Genomic DNA, 22,023 nt, shown 5'->3' on the forward strand with positions numbered 1-22,023 from the left:
GCGCATGGAGACCGTGATCCTCCTTTCGTCCCTCTGGATAGGGCAGCTACCTGTAAAGGCAGAGAAAGAATTATCCGGTCCTTTTGCGCTTACCATTTCCCAGAACCTCCTGCAGGTGTTCACAGTGGCGAAGGTGACAAAGAAGATCCCCGTCAAGAAGGTCTGGATGCTGAGGGTGTCCGACCTGGAGAAGCCTCGATCCAGCAGCATCTTCTGGCAGGACACGTCCGAGGACATGTCCGGCACCCTCCCATCCACTTCCTTCAGCTTCAGGGCCACCGTCTGCCGCACACATGGCTCCAGGGCTGGAGCTTCGTGGCGGGGCTTCTGGGGTCCCTTCTGCTGGCCAGTCGTGGAGGCAGAGTCCTTGGGGTCAGAATCGGCTCCTGGCTGGGCCCTCCTGGCTGTCCCCTGCTCCAGGCTCTTCTTTTCGGCCTTCCTCGCAGCGCTTGCCATGGCTTTCCTCCTGCAGTTACTTCTTGGAGCTGGATCTGGAACTCTTCCCGGAATGGGTGGAGCTATGCAGATTCTTCTCCCGTCGTGTTCTGGACAAATTCCCCGAAAGGTCTTTGTCTCGATGATTTTCTTCCTCGAAGATTCCACAGGACAGCCCGATTCTTCTCCGAGTCTTCGTCTTCTTCTGGATTCTTTAGAGCTTCTTCCTCCCACCGATATCCGCCTTCCTTCTCCGATGTTAGCTGGGCTCCGAAGCTCTTCTCCTTCCGAGTTCGATCGCTCTCGTCAAGTGTAGATCGTAGCTCTTGTGTTCTTAAAAGAACAGATACTACACTTGATCTTAGCCAAAAGGCCGAGAAGCGATAACCAGAATTGGTTTCGAACTACGGAGCCACCCAAGGATCCTGAAGAGTCCATTTGTGGAGATGAGCTCCTGGACTCCCGTTAAGAAGACATGTTGTCAACCTCTAGATCCCTTACATGCCTGCACTTTTCGGCTTGCTGCTGCTGCAATCCACGCGTTTTAGATCTGCATAACTCCACCTCTTTAAACACAGCACCCTCACCCCCTGCTGTTCCCACCCGCCTCAACACCGTTGGAAGGGAGGAGAACCAATTAAGGCCGGGGGGTGGGGTGGAACGAGCAGCTGTCTACCCTTAGCAGGAGGGCTGCTGATTACTTACCTCTCCTGCTGCTGCTGGCTGTCCAGCAGCAGACTGAAGGTGGCTGCTGCTGTGCGCAGGTATATAAAGGCTCAGAGCCTATTATGACACGCGCAGCCAGCGTTCCATTGCCACATTCCATCTACTGCAGGCAGGATACCTGGCTGGCTGAATGTCGCTGAGAAGCTCACAGAGACCGCCATAAGCAACAGTTTAACAGAATGCCACAGACTAATCAACCAAACTTTTTGGGTTGGGTTCTCTTTTATAGTCTGCAGGCATTAATTGAAAGAAGTCAGTGTTCCAGCAGAGGGAGACAACGTTTCAGAAAAGGCATTGTAGCAAACCAAAAAAGAAATTTTAAGCGCAGCAGAGTAACCAGCGCACATACCTGTTAGCTCAGGTGAGTTTAAAAGGCTGCTGTTGATAACAAGGGCATTTGCTAAATAGATGGTGTGTGTGCAACAATATACTGAAAGGTCAATTATATTGTGCAGCTTATCTCACCACTAGTGTTGAGCCACCCCCGTAGTGTTCGGGTTCGGTTCGGTTCGTCGAACACCGGGATGTTCGAGGAACTGTTCGTCGAACTGTTCATCGAACACCTTAGAACACCGTCGAACACCGTTAAAACCAATGGCAGGCAAACAAAAACACATAGAAACACATAGAAAACACCTGCAAAGGTGTCCAAAAGCTGACAAACTGCTCAGAAGACACTCTCTTTAAAAAAGCCGGCCGGCAAATTCAGCAGCGGCATACACCGGTACCCGACAATTTAGACAAGAAGGAATAGAGCATCACACATAGATTAGATAGATAGAAACATGTCAGTAACACATATAAGAAGCACAGTGACAGTGTTGGTTACTGCACTTGTCATTTAGTGTAAAGGATTTATTAAAAAAAATATTAGTGTTTTCATGCACCGTCTCTTTAAAAAAGCCGGCCGGCAATTCAGCATCTGTACCCGACAATTTAGAACAGAAAGAATAGAGCTTCACACATAGATTAGATAGAGAGAAACATGTCAGTCACATATATAATAAGTACAGTGATAGTGTTGATTACTGTACTTGTCATTTAGTGTAAAGGATTTATTTAAAAAAATAATAGTGTTTTCATGCACTGTCTCTTTAAAAAAGCCGGCCGGCAATTCAGCAGCTGTACCCGACAATTTAGAACAGAAAGATAGAGCATCACACATAGATTAGATAGATAGAAACATGTCAGTCACATATATATGAAGTACAGTGACAGTGTTGGTTACTGTACTTGTCATTTAGTATTAAAATAAAGGATTTATTATTAAAAAAATTGGCGTGGGGTTCCCCTTAATTTTAGGCTCTAGCGGAGGTTAAGCAGACGGCTGGGGCAGATGTTTGAAGCCTGGGAAGGGGGTAATACCCACGGAGCTTCCCAGGCTACTAATATCAGCCCCCAGCTGAATACATAGCCTTTACTAGCTATTAAAATGGGGGACCCCCCCAAAAAAATGACGTGGGGTCCCCCCTAATTTAATAGCTAGCAAAGGCTAGGCAGACAGCTGGGGGCTGATATTAATAGCCCAGGAAGGGAGCCATGAATATTGGCCCCCTCCCAGGCTAGAAACACCAGCCGTCAGCCGCCCCAGAAATGGCGCATTCATAGGATGCGCCAATTCTGGCACTTAGCCTCGCTCTTCCACGCTGCCCTGGTGCGGTGGCAGGGGGTAATAGGGTTGGGGTTGATGTCAGCTTATAATGCCAGCTGACATCAAGCCCAGGTTAGTAATGGAGTGGCGTCTATAAGACACCCCCATTACTAACCCCATAGTCAAAGTTAAAAAAAACACAAACACCCAGAATAAAGTCCTTTAATTGAAATAAAGACACAATCCTTTATTGTTCTAAATTAAACCATACTTACCATCACGCCCATTCCAGCTGAAGCCAACGATCTCCTGCAATAAAAGAAAAATAATAAAGCAACCTCATCCTTACCTTTCCATGGTTCCCACGACAGCTTCAGCTCTGCTACATCGAGATGACAGGCTGGACCGCAGCAGAACGCTGCCATCCAGCCTGTCATCCCGCAGACACTGAGAAGCGCAGGCTTGCTTGCGCTGCTCAGCGTCTCTCTGTGACGACATCCAGATGAGCCGAGTTCATGTCCAATGAACTCGGCTCACCTCATGCACGTCACTGACAGCGTGGGAAAATTCTCACGCTGAAGCGCTGATTGCAGGAGAATTTTCCCACGCTGTCAGTGACGTGCAGGAGGTGAGCTGAGTTCATTGGACATGAGCTCACCTCATGCACATCACTGACAGCGTGGGAGAATTCTCCTGCACTCAGCACTTCAGCGTGAGAATTTTCCCACGCTGTCAGTGACGTGCATGAGGTGAGCCGAGTTCATTGGACATGACCTCGGCTCATCTGGATGTCGTCACAGAGAGACGCTGAGCAGCGCAAGCAAGCCTGCGCTTCTCAGTGTCTGCGGGATGAGAGGCTGGATGGCAGCGTTCTGCTGCGGTCCAGCCAGTCATCTCGATGTAGCAGAGCTGAAGCTGTCGTGGGAACCATGGAAAGGTAAGGATGAGGTTGGTTTATTATTTTTCTTTTATTGCAGGAGATCGTTGGCTTCAGCTGGAATGGGCGTGACGGTAAGTATGGTTTAATTTAGAACAATAAAGGATTGTGTCTTTATTTCAATTAAAGGACTTTATTCTGGGTGTTTGTGTTTTTTTTAACTTTGACTATGGGGTTAGTAATGGGGGTGTCTTATAGACGCCTCTCCATTACTAACCTGGGCTTGATGTCAGCTGGCATTATAAGCTGACATCAACCCCAACCCTATTACCCCCTGCCACCGCACCAGGGCAGCGTGGAAGAGCGAGGCTAAGTGCCAGAATTGGCGCATCCTATGAATGCGCCATTTCTGGGGCGGCTGACGGCTGGTGTTTCTAGCCTGGGAGGGGGCCAATATTCATGGCTCCCTTCCTGGGCTATTAATATCAGCCCCCAGCTGTCTGCCTAGCCTTTGCTAGCTATTAAATTAGGGGGGACCCCACGTCATTTTTTTGGGGGGGTCCCCCATTTTAATAGCTAGTAAAGGCTATGTATTCAGCTGGGGGCTGATATTAGTAGCCTGGGAAGCTCCGTGGGTATTACCCCCTTCCCAGGCTTCAAACATCTGCCCCAGCCGTCTGCTTAACCTCCGCTAGAGCCTAAAATTAAGGGGAACCCCACGCCAATTTTTTTAATAATAAATCCTTTATTTTAATACTAAATGACAAGTACAGTAACCAACACTATCACTGTACTTCATATATATGTGACTGACATGTTTCTATCTATCTAATCTATGTGTGAAGCTCTATTCTGTCTGTTATAAATTGTCGGGTACCGCTGCTGAATTGCCGGCCGGCTTTTTTAAAGAGACGGTGCATGAAAACACTATTATTTTTTTTGATAAATACTTTACGCTAAATGACAAGTACAGTAAGCAGCACTTTCACTGTACTTCGTATATATGTGGCTGACATGTTTATATCTATCTAATCTATGTGTGAAGCTCTATTCTTTCGGTTCTAAATTGTCGGGTACCGGTGTATGCCGCTGCTGAATTGCCGGCTTTTCATGTTTCACTGTTGGCACTGTTCCCATCGATTTGGGCAATCACTGTAATGCCACAACCACCATGGCTGTGGCATTACAGTGAGTGGCAGACAATCCCTGCATGATTGGTGCTCTAAATAGCGCCAGACATGCAGGACACGCTTCTGGTGCACGAACAGTTATCGAACATAACCTCGAACAGCCGAATTTTTTGCAAATCGTTCGGGTTCGTCGAACAACTCGAACACCGCCCAAAACAGCTCGAATTTGAGATTGGCGAACAGTTCTAGTCGAACACCGCTCATCTCTACTCACCACCTGTAGTTAGTTAGGTGAAAGCTCCAAAATGCTTGCCTAATATGTCTGTTTATCCAAAAGGAAGTAAAGAGGGAGAGCTAGAAAGATAGCATTGCGTTACATTACATGGCAATGCAATGCACAGTTGCTGAAGTTGAACCAAAATGAGCTTGTCATCTGGCTTCTGCAACTTTGAACATGAAAAATCCAATGAGGAGAAGAAAAGCAAAGCCAAAGAGTCCATCCCAAAATCCGACAAACAAGCAAAATGAACAAAAAACATTGAATTCAATACTTTCTGATTTTAGAAACTGCATTAAAGAAGGGGTGCACCGGTCCTGGAGATACTGCAATACCAGGTCAATGCGTGGAGTGGACAGAGCAAGCTCTTTTTCCATCTCCCTGTTCTAAAAATCCATTTAATATATGGTCCCCAGATAGGGGACGTATCAGATATTAAACTGATAAGAACAGATACTACACTTGATCTTAGCCAAAAGGCCGAGAAGCGATAACCAGAATTGGTTTCGAACTACGGAGCCACCCAAGGATCCTGAAGAGTCCATTTGTGGAGATGAGCTCCTGGACTCCCGTTAAGAAGACATGTTGTCAACCTCTAGATCCCTTACATGCCTGCACTTTTTGGCTTGCTGCTGCTGCAATCCACGCGTTTTAGATCTGCATAACTCCACCTCTTTAAACACAGCACCCTCACCCCCTGCTGTTCCCACCCGCCTCAACACCGTTGGAAGGGAGGAGAACCAATTAAGGCGGGGGGTGGGGTGGAACGAGCAGCTGTCTACCCTTAGCAGGAGGGCTGCTGATTACTTACCTCTCCTGCTGCTGCTGGCTGTCCAGCAGCAGACTGAAGGTGGCTGCTGCTGTGCGCAGGTATATAAAGGCTCAGAGCCTATTATGACACGCGCAGCCAGCGTTCCATTGCCACATTCCATCTACTGCAGGCAGGATACCTGGCTGGCTGAATGTCGCTGAGAAGCTCACAGAGACCGCCATAAGCAACAGTTTAACAGAATGCCACAGACTAATCAACCAAACTTTTTGGGTTGGGTTCTCTTTTATAGTCTGCAGGCATTAAATGAAAGAAGTCAGTGTTCCAGCAGAGGGAGACAACGTTTCAGAAAAGGCATTGTAGCAAACCAAAAAAGAAATTTTAAGCGCAGCAGAGTAACCAGCGCACATACCTGTTAGCTCAGGTGAGTTTAAAAGGCTGCTGTTGATAACAAGGGCATTTGCTAAATAGATGGTGTGTGTGCAACAATATACTGAAAGGTCAATTATATTGTGCAGCTTATCTCACCACCTGTAGTTATTTAGGTGAAAGCTCCAAAATGCTTGCCTAATATGTCTGTTTATCCAAAAGGAAGTAAAGAGGGAGAGCTAGAAAGATAGCATTGCGTTACATTACATGGCAATGCAATGCACAGTTGCTGAAGTTGAACCAAAATGAGCTTGTCATCTGGCTTCTGCAACTTTGAACATGAAAAATCCAATGAGGAGAAGAAAAGCAAAGCCAAAGAGTCCATCCCAAAATCCGACAAACAAGCAAAATGAACAAAAAACATTGAATTCAATACTTTCTGATTTTAGAAACTGCATTAAAGAAGGGGTGCACCGGTCCTGGAGATACTGCAATACCAGGTCAATGCGTGGAGTGGACAGAGCAAGCTCTTTTTCCATCTCCCTGTTCTAAAAATCCATTTAATATATGGTCCCCAGATAGGGGACGTATCAGATATTAAACTGATAAGAACAGATTTTTTTTTTTTTTTTTTTTTTTCTTTTTTAACCAAATCAGATAGGCCGGAGCATAAGCTCAATCAAATCGACTTACAAAAGCCTTTCATTGACACTTAGCCTTTCATCACACTTGGTATATAATCAAAAATAAAACCAAACCTTATCATCAGGTACATTATACACTACTAATTAAACTTTACCAAAAACCTCCACTTTTTAAACTTCCAGATCCCTTCAGCATCTATAATACTTCCACGTTCCTGATCCCAGAGGTATATTACATACATGCGTGACAGAATCAATCTCAAACATTCATTAACTGACATTTTCTTCCTTTTAAAAACTAACAAATTCCTCGCATCCCACAAACTTTCAATTACACACACCACCAACAACCATAAAATCCTATCCTTAATTCTACTACATGCACCCATCCCAAACATAGCAAGTTTCCAATTAACATACTTTACACCCACCAATTCCTTGCAAAGTCCCCCTATACCCTTCCATACATCATATGCAAAATCACAATCCCATACCATATGTCTAACATGCTCTCTCAAACCACATCCATCCCTCGGGCATACCTCAGATTTAACTAAATCCCTCTTCTTTTGCACATCTCTAACAGGCAAAATGTCATGCAATATCATCCAAGCGATATCTCTCTGTCTGTTAGTCACACCATCTATACTTAATTTTCTCCACATCTCGGTTACTTCCTCCCCTCTCAACCCATTGATATTACATACCACCTCATGCTCACGCACCATCCTAATGACTTTCTTCTTTTGCCTAAAATCACTCATGTTAACGGACAACAAATCATACTTCCTTACAAATTTCTCAACACAACCATACCATACAGGACACTTAAAAGCAACAGGCACTCTAGCATCCCTTTTGACCCACTTTAAGCCATAAAGCATCCATCCAGCCGAATACTTCATCATATAAGCACACTTATTACTTTTCCCTAGAACCACCACCACCATTTTCACGTAACTAATCCCTAAAAAGAAATCAATATTTGGAAAATCCAAACCACCATTTACACATAACTTATAGACATATTCCCGTTTCAATTTCTCCATGCGACTTCCCCAAAGAAAATTAAAGATGAATTTCTCAGTTTTCCTAATTTTCTTAAAAGCAGCAGGATATACATTCGCAACAAACAACAAAATAGGCAAAATAACCGCCTTAATAATCAGAACTTTCCCAGTCAGAGTTAATTCTCTCATTCGCCAAAAATTCAACTTGCGCACCACTCTCACCCCACAATGTTCCCAACTCTCATTTCCTTTCAAATCATCATTAAACTTAATCCCAAGCACCTTTATTGCACCATCCTCACACCTCACACCATCCATCCGTTCATTCCTCTCACCAAAACATTTAAAGGAACTCTTAGTCCAATTGACCTTAAAAGCTGAGACACTACAAAACAAACTTAATATCAACCTTGCCCTACTCATCGCAGCCATATTCCCACTCACAATCACTACATCATCCATGTAACCTAGAATTCTCACATCCTTTCCATTACTCCCAGGAATCATCACACCTCTCATAACCTTATCCTTCCTAACCATACACATCAACACTTCAATCACACTAATAAACAAAAAAGGGGACATAGGGCACCCCTGACGCACTCCTGATTTAATTCTCACTTTCTCACTCAACCACCCATTCACCAAAAATTCACTTGAAACATTACAATACAAACTCCTAACACAGTTTACAAAATTCCTGGAATAACCCATCTTAGACAAAACCTTAAACATAAAGCTATGTGACACACGGTCAAAAGCTTTTTCAAAATCAACCGAAAACAACAAACATTTCTGCTTACGACTCATACAATCTCCAATCACATCACGCAACAACACCAAATTTTCAGTCATACTTCTCCCAGGCACTGCACACACTTGATCTTCATCCACCACACCGCCAATCACTTCCCGCATCCGGCTAGCCAACAATTTACTAAACACCTTATAGTCTGCATTCAAAAGGGTGATTGGCCTCCAATTCCCCAAATCCTTTTTATCACCTTTCTTATGAACCAAAACCACCATCCCATCTCTCATAGATTCACTCAACATATTCTCCGTGAACATAAACTGGCACACCTCCAATAAGTCATTTCCCATCGTGTCCCATTCCTTAACATATAACTCCACGGGCAGTCCATCCTTCCCAGGTGTTTTATTCTTACTCGCAGACATCACCACTTTTTTAACTTCATCCAACACAATTACATCATCCAATATTTCACGTTCATCCTCACCCAAACAACCTTCTAAACACCCCAAAGCATCAGTCAACATCCTATCATCAACCCATTTTTCCCCATACAACTCCTTATAAAACAACACCACCTCCTGCATCACATCCTTCCCACTCACACACACCCCATCACCATTCACCACCTCATCCATATCTACTTTCTTCCCAAAAACTTTTTTGAAAAAAAACCTTGTGCATTTCTCATTTTTCTCCAAATGTTCAATCTTAGAACGGTAAATAATTTCTTTCCCTTTACCCTCAATATATTTCTTAATCTCTTCTTTCACTTGACACATCAAAACATCCACATCCACTCCAATCATCCTTAACTTCCTCAGCCACTCCAGTCTAGAGCTTAAATCATTAAATTTTGCTCTATTCATTGCTGCTTTCCTCCTGCCCCTTTTTCTAAAGAAAAAAAAACAATCTCACTCTTCATCCAGTCCCACCACTCAAGCACATTCCTGTAATCACTTTTTTTATCCCTCCACCTAACATACATTCGCCTAAAATCACGCATGATCCTATTATCTTCCAGCAAACGCACATTAAGTTTCCACACGCCACCACCATATACAAAGGAAATCTTACCTTCTAGACGTGCCCTCAAACACACATGGTCAGAGAAGGGAACATCTTCCTGCTGGAAATTCCTACAAATAACATTTTGTGAAGAAAAGAAGATACGGTCTATTCTAGACTCTATGCCTCCCCTGTCGGCCTTATAGGTCGCAGGAGGTGGATTACCTAAAAAAACTTCCGCAGCATCCTGTAAGGAAAAATCCGCCACAAGACTCTTGAGTCTTTTACCTGTAACATCCATCTTATCCCCCTCCGTCACACAATTGAAATCTCCAACAAAAATTATTGGCATTTTGCCAGATAAAAAAAAACATAATTTCTCAAAAATTTCCAGCCTCTCCCCTTTATCTATTGGTGCATACATATTTACCACCCTAACCCTCCACCCCCTACAATTTAACTCACATATTACACACCTCCCCGCCTCCACCACCATGTAACTTTCTATCTTAACACTATAACCCTTCACCAAAACACCTACCCCACAATTTTTATTACATACAGAACCAGACCACACACTTTGACCTAAAGGCCATGCATTTTCACTTAAGGGATCGGAGATCCCACACTCCTGGACACAGTATACGTCCGCATCCAAGTTGCTCAAGTAGTCCAAAATTGCCACTCTTCTCGACTCAGATTTAATCAGCCGAACATTTAGCGACAAGATGCTGAGAGCAACTTGGGCACCCATCTATTAATTTGATGTGGCAGGTCACGACAACATGCCCACCTGTACATCATCCTAACCCTTCTGGGGGTAGGACGCTGGACGTGCAGATATCGTAGTTTGTGCCTTCCCCCAAAAAAGACACATCTTGGGGATCGGATGCAGTAGGGTACACCCGGGCTGGACTCACACTGCAGTCACTTAAAGGGGAAAAGGATGGTTCAGTTTTCTTCTTTTTCTTCACTGAAGCGCCTCCATCTTCATCTGAACTATAATCCCGCCGCTGGGGGTCAAAGTCCCCCTGACATCCCTCCTCCTCAAGGTCAGAAACGACATCGCTCCAGGCCACATGCGGTGTTCTGGTCAGATCAGACTCCTCTTCCCCCTGCAATGTAACCATCATGTCTGGAATTTCAGCCTCCAGATCCTCCACCGGGGCCACTTCCATGCCTATGCGATCATCAGTTATCGTCTCAGACTCACTGACATCTGAAGCCACAGACGCGGCCCTCTGCACCGGTGGCTCAGGTGCCAGCTCCATATTTCCTCTTACATTCACACGAACCAGTTCTGGAAAAGCAACCCGAGCCTCCTCCTCATCCAGGAAAGCCAGAGTAGATATCGGAGCAGTCGGAGTTGGAGCAGTCGGAGTTGTAGCTGTGGGTGCAGGAGATTCATTTCTTCTCCTTCCCCTTCCCGCTGCCCCCGCATATGAACCAGGATGGAATATACAGTCTCTGAAGGCATGCCCCTTCTCTCCGCAGAGGTTACAGACTATTTCATTTTTGCAATTATTGGAAGAATGACCCACCTCATTGCACTTCCTGCAAATAATCTGTCTGATGTCGCATGCTTCCTGAGTATGGCCATACCTCCTACAATGACGACAAAACCTGGGCGCATTGGGGAAGAACAGGTAACCCCGCTCACTCCCAATGGAAAAATTTGATGGAGGATAATGTATACCCCCTGGTTCATCAGGACTTTCCCGGAACTTGACCATGAAACGATATTTACCGGTCCATAGTTCCTCCTCATTCATGACTTTTACTGCCACCTTGGTAATATAGCAGTGCCTATTTAGAAAGGCATAAATCAAAGCCAAGTCCACATGTGAGTTGTACATGAAAACAGTCAAAGGTACCTCTTTGGAGCAATACAAGATGACAAAAGTCAGCCCATCCAAATATTGATTGTCCAGATTCTTTTTCAAACAATCATAGAAATTGTTGCAAACAGCCATAGAAGTAAATACAAGATTATACTTGCTTTTGAATTGCTGGAGGCACAAGATTTCTTCCTTCTTCACTTCAAGGAGTCCAAACAAAATCTCCTTCACCACGAAGCTGAGGGTAAAGATTCCTTCTTTGCCTTCTTCCACATCAATCTGGATTCCAAACTTCACTCGAGCCTCACCGGGCCCAGCGTATCGAATGCGTCCCATTATCGCTAGTCGTGTCTACTGGCCAACTCCTTATAGCAGCAAGTGGCTTAAGCCATAAAATGGCGATGCCACAGGGCCAAGAGTTAACGCACAGACAGCCAAATGACTAGACCCATTACAGATCTGAGCCAAAAGGCCGAGAAGCGATAACCAGAATTGGTTTCAAACTACGGAGCCACCCAAGGATCCTGAAAAGTCCATTTGTGGAGATGAGCTCCTGGACTCCCGTTAAGAAGACATGTTGTCAACCTCTAGATCCCTTACATGCCTGCACTTTTCGGCTTGCTGCTGCTGCAATCCACGCGTTTTAGATCTGCATAACTCCACCTCTTTAAACACAGCACCTTCACCCCCTGCTGTTCCCACCCGCCTCAACACCGTTGGAAGGGAGGAGAACCAATTAAGGCGGGGGGTGGGGTGGAACGAGCAGCTGTCTACCCTTAGCAGGAGGGCTGCTGATTACATACCTCTCCTGCTGCTGCTGCTGCTGGCTGTCCAGCAGCAGACTGAAGGTGGCTGCTGCTGTGCACAGGTATATAAAGGCTCAGAGCCTATTATGACACGCGCAGCCAGCGTTCCATTGCCACATTCCATCTACTGCAGGCAGGATACCTGGCTGGCTGAATGTCGCTGAGAAGCTCACAGAGACCGCCATAAGCAACAGTTTAACAGAATGCCACAGACTAATCAACCAAACTTTTTGGGTTGGGTTCTCTTTTATAGTCTGCAGGCATTAAATGAAAGAAGTCAGTGTTCCAGCAGAGGGAGACAACGTTTCAGAAAAGGCATTGTAGCAAACCAAAAAAGAAATTTTAAGCGCAGCAGAATAACCAGCGCACATACCTGTTAGCTCAGGTGAGTTTAAAAGGCTGCTGTTGATAACAAGGGCATTTGCTAAATAGATGGTGTGTGTGCAACAATATACTGAAAGGTCAATTATATTGTGCAGCTTATCTCACCACCTGTAGTTATTTAGGTGAAAGCTCCAAAATGCTTGCCTAATATGTCTGTTTATCCAAAAGGAAGTAAAAAGGGAGAGCTAGAAAGATAGCATTTCATTACATTACATGGCAATGCAATGCACAGTTGCTGAAGTTGAACCAAAATGAGCTTGTAATCTGGCTTCTGCAACTTTGAACATGAAAAATCCAATGAGGAGAAGAAAAGCAAAGCCAAAGAGTCCATCCCAAAATCCGACAAACAAGCAAAATGAACAAAAAACATTGAATTCAATTCTTTCTGATTTTAGAAACTGCATTAAAGAAGGGGTGCACCGGTCCTGGAGATACTGCAATACCAGGTCAATGCGTGGAGTGGACAGAGCAAGCTCTTTTTCCATCTCCCTGTTCTAAAAATCCATTTAATATATGGTCCCCAGATAGGGGACGTATCAGATATTAAACTGATAAGAACAGATACTACACTTGATCTTAGCCAAAAGGCCGAGAAGCGATAACCAGAATTGGTTTCAAACTACGGAGCCACCCAAGGATCCTGAAAAGTCCATTTGTGGAGATGAGCTCCTGGACTCCCGTTAAGAAGACATGTTGTCAACCTCTAGATCCCTTACATGCCTGCACTTTTCGGCTTGCTGCTGCTGCAATCCACGCGTTTTAGATCTGCATAACTCCACCTCTTTAAACACAGCACCTTCACCCCCTGCTGTTCCCACCCGCGTCAACACCGTTGGAAGGGAGGAGAACCAATTAAGGCGGGGGGTGGGGTGGAACGAGCAGCTGTCTACCCTTAGCAGGAGGGCTGCTGATTACATACCTCTCCTGCTGCTGCTGCTGCTGGCTGACCAGCAGCAGACTGAAGGTGGCTGCTGCTGTGCACAGGTATATAAAGGCTCAGAGCCTATTATGACATGCGCAGCCAGCGTTCCATTGCCACATTCCATCTACTGCAGGCAGGATACCTGGCTGGCTGAATGTCGCTGAGAAGCTCACAGAGACCGCCATAAGCAACAGTTTAACAGAATGCCACAGACTAATCAACCAAACTTTTTGGGTTGGGTTCTCTTTTATAGTCTGCAGGCATTAAATGAAAGAAGTCAGTGTTCCAGCAGAGGGAGACAACGTTTCAGAAAAGGCATTGTAGCAAATCAAAAAAGAAATTTTAAGCGCAGCAGAGTAACCAGCGCACATACCTGTTAGCTCAGGTGAGTTTAAAAGGCTGCTGTTGATAACAAGGGCATTTGCTAAATAGATGGTGTGTGTGCAACAATATACTGAAAGGTCAATTATATTGTGCAGCTTATCTCACCACCTGTAGTTATTTAGGTGAAAGCTCCAAAATGCTTGCCTAATATGTCTGTTTATCCAAAAGGAAGTAAAAAGGGAGAGCTAGAAAGATAGCATTTCATTACATTACATGGCAATGCAATGCACAGTTGCTGAAGTTGAACCAAAATGAGCTTGTAATCTGGCTTCTGCAACTTTGAACATGAAAAATCCAATGAGGAGAAGAAAAGCAAAGCCAAAGAGTCCATCCCAAAATCCGACAAACAAGCAAAATGAACAAAAAACATTGAATTCAATTCTTTCTGATTTTAGAAACTGCATTAAAGGAGGGGTGCACCGGTCCTGGAGATACTGCAATACCAGGTCAATGCGTGGAGTGGACAGAGCAAGCTCTTTTTCCATCTCCCTGTTCTAAAAATCCATTTAATATATGGTCCCCAGATAGGGGACGTATCAGATATTAAACTGATAAGAACAGATACTACACTTGATCTTAGCCAAAAGGCCGAGAAGCGATAACCAGAATTGGTTTCAAACTACGGAGCCACCCAAGGATCCTGAAAAGTCCATTTGTGGAGATGAGCTCCTGGACTCCCGTTAAGAAGACATGTTGTCAACCTCTAGATCCCTTACATGCCTGCACTTTTCGGCTTGCTGCTGCTGCAATCCACGCGTTTTAGATCTGCATAACTCCACCTCTTTAAACACAGCACCTTCACCCCCTGCTGTTCCCACCCGCCTCAACACCGTTGGAAGGGAGGAGAACCAATTAAGGCGGGGGGTGGGGTGGAATGAGCAGCTGTCTACCCTTAGCAGGAGGGCTGCTGATTACATACCTCTCCTGCTGCTGCTGCTGCTGGCTGTCCAGCAGCAGACTGAAGGTGGCTGCTGCTGTGCACAGGTATATAAAGGCTCAGAGCCTATTATGACACGCGCAGCCAGCGTTCCATTGCCACATTCCATCTACTGCAGGCAGGATACCTGGCTGGCTGAATGTCGCTGAGAAGCTCACAGAGACCGCCATAAGCAACAGTTTAACAGAATGCCACAGACTAATCAACCAAACTTTTTGGGTTGGGTTCTCTTTTATAGTCTGCAGGCATTAAATGAAAGAAGTCAGTGTTCCAGCAGAGGGAGACAACGTTTCAGAAAAGGCATTGTAGCAAACCAAAAAAGAAATTTTAAGCGCAGCAGAGTAACCAGCGCACATACCTGTTAGCTCAGGTGAGTTTAAAAGGCTGCTGTTGATAACAAGGGCATTTGCTAAATAGATGGTGTGTGTGCAACAATATACTGAAAGGTCAATTATATTGTGCAGCTTATCTCACCACCTGTAGTTATTTAGGTGAAAGCTCCAAAATGCTTGCCTAATATGTCTGTTTATCCAAAAGGAAGTAAAAAGGGAGAGCTAGAAAGATAGCATTTCATTACATTACATGGCAATGCAATGCACAGTTGCTGAAGTTGAACCAAAATGAGCTTGTAATCTGGCTTCTGCAACTTTGAACATGAAAAATCCAATGAGGAGAAGAAAAGCAAAGCCAAAGAGTCCATCCCAAAATCCGACAAACAAGCAAAATGAACAAAAAACATTGAATTCAATTCTTTCTGATTTTAGAAACTGCATTAAAGAAGGGGTGCACCGGTCCTGGAGATACTGCAATACCAGGTCAATGCGTGGAGTGGACAGAGCAAGCTCTTTTTCCATCTCCCTGTTCTAAAAATCCATTTAATATATGGTCCCCAGATAGGGAACGTATCAGATATTAAACTGATAAGAACAGATTTTTTTTTTTAATTTGGCTATCCCCCACATGGGGATAAAAACCGTTTATTTAAAATTTAACAAATTACAGAAATAAAACCATTACATCCACATTACACTTTCGGGACTTCAAAGAAAAATAAAAATTCCATCACAGCAAATTTTACAAGACGTCAAATATTCCATAGGTTAAAAAGCCATTTTCCTGCCAACGTTACATTCTTTTTCCTGTCCAATAAATAGTATATGTACATTTCACTTTTACAAAAGGCTAAAACATCATCTATTGGTAACATTTCATGTTTAAAAACAGCAATATTTCTAGCATTCCAGAGCGCTATCTTGGCACAATTCACTGTCTTCCACGCCATTATTTTTTGGTCCATTGTTGGGCATTCCAGAAGACCATATAACACTGATGCAAAATTAAAGTCCTTGAGGTCCACCATTTTCTCCAGCAGGGGGATTAATCTTCTCCAGAACTCTTTAGCAAAAGCACAAGTCCATAAAAGATGCTTCACTGTCTCTTCTTCTTGACAACCTTCTCTTGGGCAGATGGCAGACCTCACAAAACCTCTTCTGTACTGGAATGCCCGGCAAGGAAGACAGTGGTGTGCGCAGCTCCAAGACATGTCTTTCTGTACATTAAAAAGATAAGGGGCGTTAATCATTTTCCATATGTGTACAGTTTTGTCATCATCATAACGTTCAATATCACACAACGTCACATCAGTACTAATTTGTTTGAGTAGTGTCTTGCTGTTACATAGATCCCCTGTCTGTTTCTTATTCAAATTAAAATCAAGAATAATTTTCTTTAAAATCTCATAATGTGCAGGTAGGTTAAAAGCATAAGGAGAGGATAAAACCGTTTCAAACCAACCAAACCTTCTCATGAGAAAACCAGTGTTAAAACGCATAAAATAGGAAAGGTAATTATCTTTAAAAAGGGTTTTAAAACAGAAACAGAAAAAATGTATTAAAAGAAACTTATCTAAAACAGGGAAATCTTTCCCACCTTTAACCTTTGGCTTTGTCACAATTTCTCTTTTGAGTTTCTCCATTTTTGAGCCCCAAAAAAAGGTAAAACATACTTTTGTAATTCGTTTCAACAAATTTGTAGGAGGGGGGAACACCAAACTAAGATATAACAGGATAGGTAATATCACCATTTTTACAATCAGAACTTTACCTTCCATTGACAGCTTTCTCATATTCCACATGCAGATTTTCTGATTAATTTTCTGTGCTGCCGCATCCCAGCTATTAAAACCATTATTAGATTCATTAAAAGAAACACCTAAAATAGTAATGGAATCTGTAACTGCAATTGGTACATCATGTAAACTCATCCCCCCGACATTTAAAATTTTACATTTAGTAAGATTAATTTTAAAACCGGAAACTGTACAAAAAGACTGAATTTGGCTTATCGTTTTTTGTATTGAAGGTACATCACATCCAAACACTGCTACATCATCCATATAGCTTACAACTTTAACTTGTAGACCGTTCCCTCCGGGTAAGGGTACTCCACATATTTGCTTATCCCGGCGTATTGTACATAAAAGGGGTTCTATAGCACATATAAAAAGCAGGGGGGACAAAGGGCAACCCTGCTTCACCCCTGATTTTAAAACTACCTCTTTTGTTTTAAAACCATTAACTAAAATCTTACTCGTACAATCATTATAAAAAGCTTTAAGAGACAATAAAAACCCACCCGGAATGCCCATTTTTTCTAAAACTTTAAAAAGATAAAAATGAGACACGCGGTCAAAAGCTTTCTCAAAATCCACCGCTAGGATTGACATCTTTGTCTTTCTGGTTTTTACATCTTCAATACAATCTTTCACCAGGTTTAAATTGTCCCAGATACTACGCCCAGGTACCCCGCATACCTGATTTGCATGAATTACTTTATGTATCACTTTTTTCAACCGATTTGCACAGATCTTAGCCATAATTTTGTAATCACTATTTAAAAGAGTTATCGGCCTCCAGTTTTTAAGATCCGTTTTGTCACCTTTTTTGTATAGTAGTGATACCTCACCTTTCTTCCATGAGTTGAGTAAAACCTTATTATTAAAAACTTCGGAAAACAAATTAAACAAATCATCTTTTAAAATATCATAAAAACTTATATAAAACTCTATGGGGATACCATCAGGGCCGGGCACTTTACCATTTTTAAAACTCTTCATGGTTTCTAAAATCTCTTCCTCACATAGAGGTTGGGATAAAAAACTTTGGGCATCAGCATCTAGGGTGGACTTGATCTCCCCCAGGAAAGTGTGTATTAAATCATGGTCTACAGTTTTTACATTAAAAAGATCATTAAAATAGACATTTACCTTATCCAATATAACGTTGATATTATTATCTCCATCTATGTTATCAATTATTGTTTTCGCCTGTTTGTTTTTCTTAAAAAAATACCTGGAACAAGTCTCATCCTCTTCTACGTGTTTTACCTTTGAACGAAAAATCAGTTCTTTTCCTTTTTGTTCCAACCACTTTGAAATTTCTCCTTTAAGACTCAATATATCATTACCTACATCCAGACCATTGTCTTTGAATTTGTACAATGTCTGTAACCTGATATTAAGAAAATTATAGATCTCAAACTTTTCTTTAGCTTTTTGTATGCTTTTCTTTATAAAGAAATCTTTAATGCTTATTTTCATTCTATCCCACCAGGAGCTAAAAGAAATATTGGGGTTTTTCCTTTTTCTACAGTTTACATAAAACTCAATAAAATCCGATAAAATTTGTGGATCTTTTAAAAGGGACACATTCAATTTCCAAGATTTCTTACCACATTTCTTCTTTCCATTAATCCTCACTCTAAAAGATAAAACCTTGTGATCTGAGAGAATATTAGTTAAAACTTCACATTTCACTGGCAGTATTTTTTCTGAACCTAAAACAAAATCTATCCTGGAGCTACATGTAGAATTGCTCCAGGTGAAACCAGCGTCTATAGGGCTATCCTTGTTACATTCTTTATACACATCAGTTAATTTACAATCATTTATAATATTGCTTAACATTCCAGACGTTTTGTCATAATTTCTACTCACGGAACCGGAGCGTCGGCTTTCGCCTTTTAAAATACAATTAAAATCACCTGCCAGGATAAAAGGTTCTGAAATGTTAATAAATAAAGGTAAAATTTCCAGCATATCAGCCCTTTCATTTTTATCAGGTGACCCATAAAAATTTAAAAACTGCCATCTTGTCCCATCAATAAAAGCCTTAACTAAAAGAATACGACCCGGTAAAATATCTTGGATAAAATCAATAGACACATTTCCCTTAAAAAGTATAGCTACCCCGGCTGATCCGGTTGCATTTGATCCAGACCAGACCGATGGACCATGTTTCCACTCTTCCTTATATTTTTTGTAAGAAATCTTATGAGGGATATGACATTCTTGTAAAAAGAAAACAGAAGCTGTAAAACAGGTTAAAAAATGTAAAACAGTAGCTCTTCTGGTCTTGGATCCTATGCCTCTCACATTGAGGGAAACACCACTAATGTCAGCCATCATAACAAATGGTTAGGAAGAAACAAAAACTGGACTTTACCTATCCGATGGACGGATCAGACCACTTGGACTTTCACCAACGCCCTCTTCTGAATCCACCGTTATCAAAGAGTCTTCATCATCGGAGAAGGAACATTCACTTAAATTAAGACCCGACGCTACTGGGGTGTAGCTCGGAAGGATATTGTGAGAAAGGTTACACTGGGTCTCCATAGGCTGACCATTTAGGTCCTCGTCAGGTGGGTCTCCGAGAGGCTCCGCACTCCCCTGCTGACCCGCAGAGGGTCGTAACACAGGGGCAGGCTGCGCACATGGCGGAGCCTCAGAGTCCCCGGAGGCAGCCAGGTTCGGGGCCCCACCTGGGGCAGCAGAGCCCCGGGACCTCGGGATTCCAGAGTCTACACCCCCGTGAGGGGATGTATCCATCTCCTCCCTATTAGCCACCTCCACGGAACCATTCTTTTTCTTATTATGAGACCTCACCAAATGCCACGTACCGCCCTCGCTCTCGTGAGACCCAGTGGGAATTTTGGGCTCGGTGTCAGCCTTTTGGCGTTCTTTTTTGGCCTTACCGACCGCCCCTTTATGATCTTTCTCAGCCTTCCTTTTAGCCTCCTTATGGTCTTTCAGCCAGCTCCTGGGCTCCTGTGAGTTACCTGTCATTGACTCGGAGGGATTGTTACTAGTCGAAGCGCCCTTATCACCTCCCGAGGCTCCAGGTTGCTGTTCCTCCTCCTGAGGGGTGGTCTGATTGGCCCGTCCATTCCCGGATGTCTTGGACTTCTCCTTTTGTTTTTGTTCATCCTCTCTGAACCTGTGAGGGCAAGAAAAATAGAAATGACCAGGTGTCCGACAAAAAGAGCATTTTTTTTCATTTGGGCACTCCTTTGTGTCATGTTCAGTACTGGCACAATTTCTACAAGTGGCACCACAACTATCCTTAGAGTGCCCATAGAGACCACAATACCTACAGAAAAGTGGCATTCCTGAGAAAAAAAAATCCCCATTAGTTTGCCCTATTTTAAATCGAGATGGAGGAAGTCTCACACCTCCAGGGAATTTAGGGTCTCTTTCACATTTTACTAAAAACTTCCATTTTGAGGTCCAGATGTTAAACTCATTCAACACTTTCCCAATCAATTTCACACTTTTAAAATAAACTGACAAAAAGGAAATAACCTCTGGTGCTGTTATGAAGGGTGAGAAGATTTTCACAACCACCATCTTTACCTCATCCAGGACGTGCTCGATGATCTGAATCCCTTTTAGACCAGGGCTATTTTCTACCGACTTAACTCTGGACAAAACATCTTTGAAAATACCTTCGCCAGTAAAGGTTACATCATAATCTCCACGTCGAGGATAATCCTGGATAGAAAGGATTTCGTTGGTTCTGACGTGGAGCAGTTTCTCAAGCACGTCCTGGACTACATATCCCAGATTCCGCATATCGGAACCACCAGCCGTAAAGCGGACCCTTATGGTGTTCTTAAGCCTCGCATATAGAGGCACGAGGTTGGGGTCAACCTCCATGGTATGGCGCAACAAAATGCAAATTGCAACCGCCTGCAATCTGCGCCTTCAGAGCTTTGAGATAAAGCACCTGAAGGCTGGGGGATCGCTGCCCGTTACCCTAGGACTAATCCCTCTCCCTAATAGCAGCAGGCAGGTGAAGCCCACCGAAGTGGACGATCCTGCCAGGCCAAGGAGAGGGGTACCTGAGTGCCCTTCAACTGAAACCTCCTGCTGTGAAGCACTTGGTCTCAGCCAAAAGGCCGAGAAGCGATAACCAGAATTGGTTTCAAACTACGGAGCCACCCAAGGATCCTGAAAAGTCCATTTGTGGAGATGAGCTCCTGGACTCCCGTTAAGAAGACATGTTGTCAACCTCTAGATCCCTTACATGCCTGCACTTTTCGGCTTGCTGCTGCTGCAATCCACGCGTTTTAGATCTGCATAACTCCACCTCTTTAAACACAGCACCTTCACCCCCTGCTGTTCCCACCCGCCTCAACACCGTTGGAAGGGAGGAGAACCAATTAAGGCGGGGGGTGGGGTGGAACGAGCAGCTGTCTACCCTTAGCAGGAGGGCTGCTGATTACATACCTCTCCTGCTGCTGCTGCTGCTGGCTGTCCAGCAGCAGACTGAAGGTGGCTGCTGCTGTGCACAGGTATATAAAGGCTCAGAGCCTATTATGACACGCGCAGCCAGCGTTCCATTGCCACATTCCATCTACTGCAGGCAGGATACCTGGCTGGCTGAATGTCGCTGAGAAGCTCACAGAGACCGCCATAAGCAACAGTTTAACAGAATGCCACAGACTAATCAACCAAACTTTTTGGGTTGGGTTCTCTTTTATAGTCTGCAGGCATTAAATGAAAGAAGTCAGTGTTCCAGCAGAGGGAGACAACGTTTCAGAAAAGGCATTGTAGCAAACCAAAAAAGAAATTTTAAGCGCAGCAGAGTAACCAGCGCACATACCTGTTAGCTCAGGTGAGTTTAAAAGGCTGCTGTTGATAACAAGGGCATTTGCTAAATAGATGGTGTGTGTGCAACAATATACTGAAAGGTCAATTATATTGTGCAGCTTATCTCACCACCTGTAGTTATTTAGGTGAAAGCTCCAAAATGCTTGCCTAATATGTCTGTTTATCCAAAAGGAAGTAAAAAGGGAGAGCTAGAAAGATAGCATTTCATTA

At 43.5% G+C, this 22,023-nt stretch overlaps 5 non-coding genes and 1 pseudogene across 5 annotated transcripts; all 6 read right to left on the reverse strand.

Annotated features, from left to right (window-relative positions):
• Positions 1-742: 742 nt before the first annotated feature.
• LOC141204410 (U2 spliceosomal RNA) lies at positions 743-820 on the reverse strand (annotated as a pseudogene).
• A 4,517-nt stretch (positions 821-5,337) lies between these two features.
• LOC141204902 (U2 spliceosomal RNA) lies at positions 5,338-5,528 on the reverse strand. Its single transcript, XR_012275751.1, has one exon. It is a non-coding gene; the product is annotated as a U2 spliceosomal RNA (small nuclear RNA).
• Positions 5,529-6,637: 1,109 nt separating this feature from the next.
• LOC141204342 (U2 spliceosomal RNA) lies at positions 6,638-6,833 on the reverse strand. Its single transcript, XR_012275281.1, has one exon. It is a non-coding gene; the product is annotated as a U2 spliceosomal RNA (small nuclear RNA).
• A 6,194-nt stretch (positions 6,834-13,027) lies between these two features.
• Positions 13,028-13,218, reverse strand: LOC141204903 (U2 spliceosomal RNA). Its single transcript, XR_012275752.1, has one exon. It is a non-coding gene; the product is annotated as a U2 spliceosomal RNA (small nuclear RNA).
• Positions 13,219-14,333: 1,115 nt separating this feature from the next.
• LOC141204084 (U2 spliceosomal RNA) lies at positions 14,334-14,524 on the reverse strand. The gene has a single exon (XR_012275056.1). It is a non-coding gene; the product is annotated as a U2 spliceosomal RNA (small nuclear RNA).
• A 1,115-nt stretch (positions 14,525-15,639) lies between these two features.
• LOC141204334 (U2 spliceosomal RNA) lies at positions 15,640-15,829 on the reverse strand. Its single transcript, XR_012275277.1, has one exon. It is a non-coding gene; the product is annotated as a U2 spliceosomal RNA (small nuclear RNA).
• Positions 15,830-22,023: the final 6,194 nt, after the last annotated feature.

Source organism: Phyllobates terribilis, unplaced genomic scaffold (genome assembly GCF_046119375.1).
Source record: "Phyllobates terribilis strain yellow unplaced genomic scaffold, ASM4611937v1 Scaffold_134__1_contigs__length_4944459, whole genome shotgun sequence".
Classification (NCBI taxonomy): domain Eukaryota; kingdom Metazoa; phylum Chordata; class Amphibia; order Anura; family Dendrobatidae; genus Phyllobates; species Phyllobates terribilis.